The following is a 6,000-nucleotide window of genomic DNA, read 5'->3' as shown; positions in this document are numbered from 1 at the left end:
CTAAGCAGCTGGCAGCCAAGCTCCCAAGTGCTGGTCTGTTTCTGCCCTCCCCAGGCAGGCGAATCCCCTCCTCTGAGTGTTCCCTGCCCAGCTCCCAAAACTGGCTGTAGACACAGCGATATCTGTGCCTTGGCTGCTGTCCCTGCTGGCAGGAAGCTGTCCCACACCTACACTTCATCCACCGCCCCAAGAGGTGGCAGCTCTGTGAGGGGAAGAAGTGCTGGGGAGTGGGGGCAGTGTTCAAGCCGGGGCATTTCCCTGCATGTGTAAAAACCATTACTGCTGGCCCAGACTGGGCCAGTGCGCTGGCATCCCTCATGTCTGGAGTATCTGCCAGGGAAAAACTGAAACTGCATCAGGAGATAAGGGGTCAGGGTCCTCCCCTTCAGGAGTTATAGGTCCCAGGGTCTCTCCATTCCTACCCTGCAGGAGCTATGGAGCCCTGGGTCCCCCCCATCCCCCAGCAGGAGCTGGCAGGTGCCATAGGGGCTCACACACAAACAGGTGCACACAACTTCAGTATTGTTGCCCAGGACAAAACTTGCTCCGCTCATGGAATGGGAACAGGGACTAGCAGTGAGGCCCCTCCCTGGCAGCACCGTGTCAGTGAGACAGTGGCTTCTTGGCATGGTGCCTCCTGAATGCTGGGAGAAGCTGCCTGGTCGGAGGGGCAGCAGTTCCCTGGAGAGAGGGGTTGGGGCCAGTGGCTGCAGGAAAACCCTTCTGCTGTGTCTGTGTCTGAGCTGCACAAAGGAAGACACAAGATCCCTGGTGGGGTCTTTGTCTGATTAATGTGCCTGAGAAAAAAGCTTGAAGTGCAATAGACACATAAAAGGGGCAAAAAGGACAGTTTGGCTATGTTTACACTGGCAGCTTCTTGCACAAGAATGGATGTTCTTGTGCAAAAAGGTGCTGGCTGTATACACTGCATGTGCGTTCTTGCGCAAGGAAATTTACAGCACAGCATTGTAAAACAGGGCTTCTTCTGGAAGAGTTAATCCTCTCCCCACGAGGATAAGCCCTCTTGTACAAGAGCTCTTCCACAAGAGGGCAGTGTAGACAGGCAACATGAATTTTTTGTGCAAGAAGCCCCTATGGTTAAAATGGCCATCAGAGCTTTCTTGTGCAAGAGAGCATCTACGCTGCCATGGATGCTCTTGCACCAAAGCACTTGGCAGTGTGGACGATTTTTTGTACAAGAATTCTTCTGCAAAGGGGTTCTTGTGCAAGAATCCACCAGTGTTGACATAGCCTTTGAATCTCACACATGGCAGGTCACAAAGCACAGCCAGGGACGTCATCCACTCACAGAGCTCCACAGCTTCTCCACACTGAGGGCCTGGGGATATTCTGTCCATTTGCCAGACCAAATAACTAGCCCCTCCCTCCTCTGGGTTCTCACCCTAACACTCCCCTTTGTCTCCAGACAGACCCAGCTCTGTCTGACTCCTGGGCCTGCTGGATCAATGTTTTCCCCTTTCTTCTCACTTCGGACACCTGAGCTTTTAGCAAATCCCCCCAACACCATTTTTTAGCAAATCCCAGCACCTAACACCAGGGTCTGCATTTGCTCCTGAGGGGGGTCTGGACAGCTGCTGTACTAAGGGAAATTGCGACTGTGGAGCATCCTTGCCAACTGTTTCGCTGAAAAAAGGAAGACTCTTACTGAAAATTAGGAAACGGTCACCCCAGGTGGGATTTGAACCCACAATCCCTGGCTTAGGAGGCCAGTGTCTTGCCCATTAGGCCACTGCAGCAAATAGAAAACAGCCCTCCGGAGACAGAGATTCACCCTTCTAAATGTCCTTTCCTCAGATTTTAGATGCCTGACTGAACCCCTTTCAAGAAGCCAGATGTACAAGAAGGGCTGATGACACACCTCTGAAAATGATCTCTCAGTAGGTATCTGCAGCTGGCTCCGAGTCATGGGCGAAACTCAACACTTTGACATCTCGTCTCCCTCCCAATATCAGGGGCTTGTCTCCCACAGCTGCAGCCCAGCGGGTCCCACAGTGGCTGAGGCTGGGTGGGGAATGGCTGGTTGTTACTGAAGGGGAAGGATAAAATGCAGCCATGCTGCTGAAGGAGCAGGAGAGCAGCTGGAGCTGGCCTGGCAGCACTGTGGGATAGCCCTGGGGGAGCTCTGCAATGTGACCCTGGCTCCCAAGGCAGCAAGTGCAGAATCCCCCTTGGCCAGCGCGAGAGGCTCCCGCCGGCCTGGTCTGAATCCGGCTGAAGGGCTGGACGGCCCCACTGTCAACTGGCCCTGTGTTTGTCCTCTCTCACATCAGGCAGGGCAGGGCCCACGCTCCCAGCAGGGAGTTACAGGCACGTCTCTCACAGCCAGAGCACTGGGATGAACCTGGAGTAGGACTCGGTCGTCAGTGTGTGGTACCCAGGGGCTCTCTTCTGTGTGTAGTGACCCCCCCACCCCCCGGGAAGTCGCACACAGAGGTCCTGGGATCACAAGCTCCCTATCTCTCCCATCATGCAACAGGTGCAGGTCCAGCCTGTTCTGTAAAAGCTGCCCTGGAAATCAGAGAGTAGCTAAAGTGACTCTGGTGTGATTCGAACCCACCATCTTTGAATGCCTGCTCTGACTCATACTTAGAACCACAACTTAGAAGCCCTGTAGTTTACAACTCTCCCGCATCTCCTTTCTCTGCTTTACAGCAGGGCACATGCTAGGGTAGAAAAAAGGGAAAAGCTGAGCCTAAGGAACACACCCAGCCCCTCCCACACTCAGACCCCCCCATACCCAGCCCCCTGCCATGGCTTAAACCTGGTTCCAGAGAGAAGAGGCCAATGCAAACAGCTGCATGGCAGCAAGGGAGTCAGCACGTTGGTGGGTGGAGCAGGGGGCAGATCTTGGCTCTAACTCATTGAGTGACCTTGGCCTGTTCAGTGAATCTCTCCCTGGCTCTATGGCTGAGTCTATACAGCAGGAACAGCAACACTCACAGGCCCCACAGAAGGCTCTAGTTTGATGCTTCACCCCACTGCCTAGCAACGACCTTCCCAAGCTCCCCCTATACTCTAGGAGCCAGGTTTGCTGTGTGAATTCTATGTGGCAGGTGACATCAGGCCTGGACACTGGGATTATTTACCAGTTTCCCTGGCCCTGAGGTGTTACTGTGCTCTTGGCTGATGGCCGAATGGTTAATTAGAAATCCAATAGGGTTTCCCTGAGTAGGTTTAAATCCTGCTCACAGTGAGACTTGTGTTTTGGCCACACCCCTAACCAGGGCACCAAGCTACACAACCCCTGAGACACTCCCAATTACTGTTCCCTCTAGGGCTATGTCTACACTGGCACGATCTTGCGCCAGAGCTATACAAAGAAGGCTAAACGTGGCATATTGCCGAGCCTCATTTGCACATCCAATGAGCTGCCATTTTTGTGGAAGAAGCTCTTGCGCAATGCTGTTACACTGATTATTTTCAGGAACAATGGCATTGCGCAAGAGGGTTTTTCTTGCGCAAGAAGGGGCAGTGTAGACAGCTCCTTCTTGCACAAGAGCCTCTTCTGCAAAAATGGTGGCTCATTAGATATGCAAACGAGGCTCAGCAATATGCCACGTTTAGCCTCATTTGCATAGCTCTGGCTCAAGATCCTACCAGTGTAGACATAGCCTAGGAGCTTCCATCCACAAAGTGAGTGAATTTTGTCTTGTGCAGCAATAATGAGCTCGTATGCACCTGTTCGGACGTGTGTCCTTTGGCACCCGCCAGTTACTAACAAACAGCTTAGATGAGGGGTCGATAACCCACAAGTGGCAAACAAGTCAATTTCCCAGCTCTACCCCATGCTCCCATGCAGCTGGGAGCTTGTGCTGGGTCTCCAGGCTCAGCCTTCTAAGTTACTGCCCCAACCCCCTCCAGCACCCAAACTTCTTCTCATACCCCCATCCCACACCCTCTCCTGCTGCCAAACTCCCTTCCAGATCCTGCCCTCCTAACCTCGTCCTGCATCCCACTTGCTGGCAGCCCTGTCCTGCACACTAACCCCTCAGAGTTGTCCCCACCCCAGAGCCTAAGCAAGTCCACAAAATCCACTAGCTCTGGAGGCCCAGAAAAGTAAATCTGAACCTCAGTCCTTCCTGTGCCTTCCCCTCACACCATGGGGGCCGGAACGCCAGAGGCGGGAGGTGTCTTAATTAGGGCCAACATCAGAAAAGGCTGGGGGCCTTTGGAAGAGTGTTTTTGTTTCTCACTTTTGTGGCCCCTGATTTTTCTGTGAATCAGTGGCCCCTGATCCAAAGAATGTTCCCCAGCCCTGCCATAAATAAAGCAACATCGAAACCTTTTGTGCTAGCCGAAATGTTTTCTTTTACTTAAAATGAAGTTTGATCAACTAACATGATCAAACACTTAATCTGTTTAATTATTTAAATTAAACTGTTCTCCCCAGCTGCAGCCCTAGCAAAATGGCTGGGATATAATTATGTCATTAGTGGAGAGTGTCTATTAGCAATGGATAATCCATGGAACGGTTTGGAGAGAGCAGGGGCTCAACAACGGGGTGGGGTTTTGGGGAAAAGGGATGGGATAGATCCTGGCTTGCCCTGACATTTAAAAAGCGACCTTGGGGGCATGTGGTGCCCTGAGCAGCCTCTGATGTTCCCCGAGTGAACCCCAGAACTAGACCTGACTGAGTGGGGGGGCACAAGGAGAGCAGCCAGGGCCACATTATGACTTTCATGGGTTCTAGGCACTTTTGCTTTCATGGGCCCCTTCCTACATAAAAAAAATATTAAAAATTATTTCTGATATAACTTTAAGTACTCCAACATTTTTTTTTTCCTGTTTTAGGCAAAATTTAATAGATTTTTGTGGGCCCTAAAAGTTTCATTTTTTTCTGATTTGAGAAAAAAATTAAAACATTTTCTTTAACCCTAAAAGTTCATTTTTTTTCTTCTAATTTTAAAAGAAATTAAAACATTTTTGTGGGCCCCGAAAAGTATCATGGGCCCTAGGCACTATGCCTACTGGATAAGTCGGCCCTGAGAGCAGCTCAAACATGCCACGGAGCTGTCCAGGGGCAGGACATGGGCCCAGCCAGGCAGCAGTGACATCACTAGGTCCTTTTGCAGCACCTCAGCTCATTGGTTGGGAGGCAGTGACTTCACAGAGGGTCCATGGCAACAGCCAGATGGGATAGGCTGCAGGGGTGGGGCAAACTCAGAGACCACCATGGTCTGGCTGCCTGGAATCTCCTTTGTGAAGTTTCCTCTTGAGGGCAGAAAGGGAGTAGTACTAGAGATGTAGCCATGTTAGTCTGGTCTTGCTGAAACAAAAGACAGGACTATGTAGCACTTTAAGAAGCTCATCACCTAATAAACCATCTTGTTAGTCTTTAAAGTTCTGCATAGGCCTGTCTTTTGTTACATCTGGGAACGTCTCTGTTGAGATTTCCCCTTTCCCCAGACTGCAGGGGGCTGGGGCAGGCAGTGTTACAGGAGGGGCTGACACTGAACTTCTGGTAGAAGCAAGAGGAAGGACTGCAGATGCACAACAAGTATGGGATTTGAACCCATGAGTGCAATAGATCAGCAGTCTATTGCTTTAACCTCTCAGCCACCTCACTGCAGCTATGTGAAACCTGCTTCAACGACACAAAGTCAGCACTTCAGGGAACCTTTGTGCCACTCGCTGGCTGGCCAGGGACACCCAGGGAAAGAAGGTTTTGCCTTTTCATAATGTTCCCTGGGCTGTTGTACAAAGCTCAGTGCTGGTAACAAACGCAAACACCCCAGCTGTCTAGACTGGCCAGTTTTTCTGGAAAATCAGCCACTTTTCTGGAAAAACTTGCCAGCTGTCTACACTGGCCGCTTGAATTTCTGCAAAAGCACTGACGATCTCATGTAAGATTGTCAGTGTTCTTGCGGAAATACTATGCTGCTCCCGTTTGGGCAAAAGTCCTTTTGCGCAAAACTTTTGAGCAAAAGGGCCAGTGTAAACAGCCCAGATTTGTTTTCTGCAAAAAAGCCCCGATCACGA

The sequence above is a fragment of the Pelodiscus sinensis genome, chromosome 31, assembly GCF_049634645.1.
Source record: "Pelodiscus sinensis isolate JC-2024 chromosome 31, ASM4963464v1, whole genome shotgun sequence".
NCBI classification, from domain to species: Eukaryota; Metazoa; Chordata; order Testudines; family Trionychidae; genus Pelodiscus; species Pelodiscus sinensis.
This window is presented reverse-complemented; position numbering follows the sequence as displayed.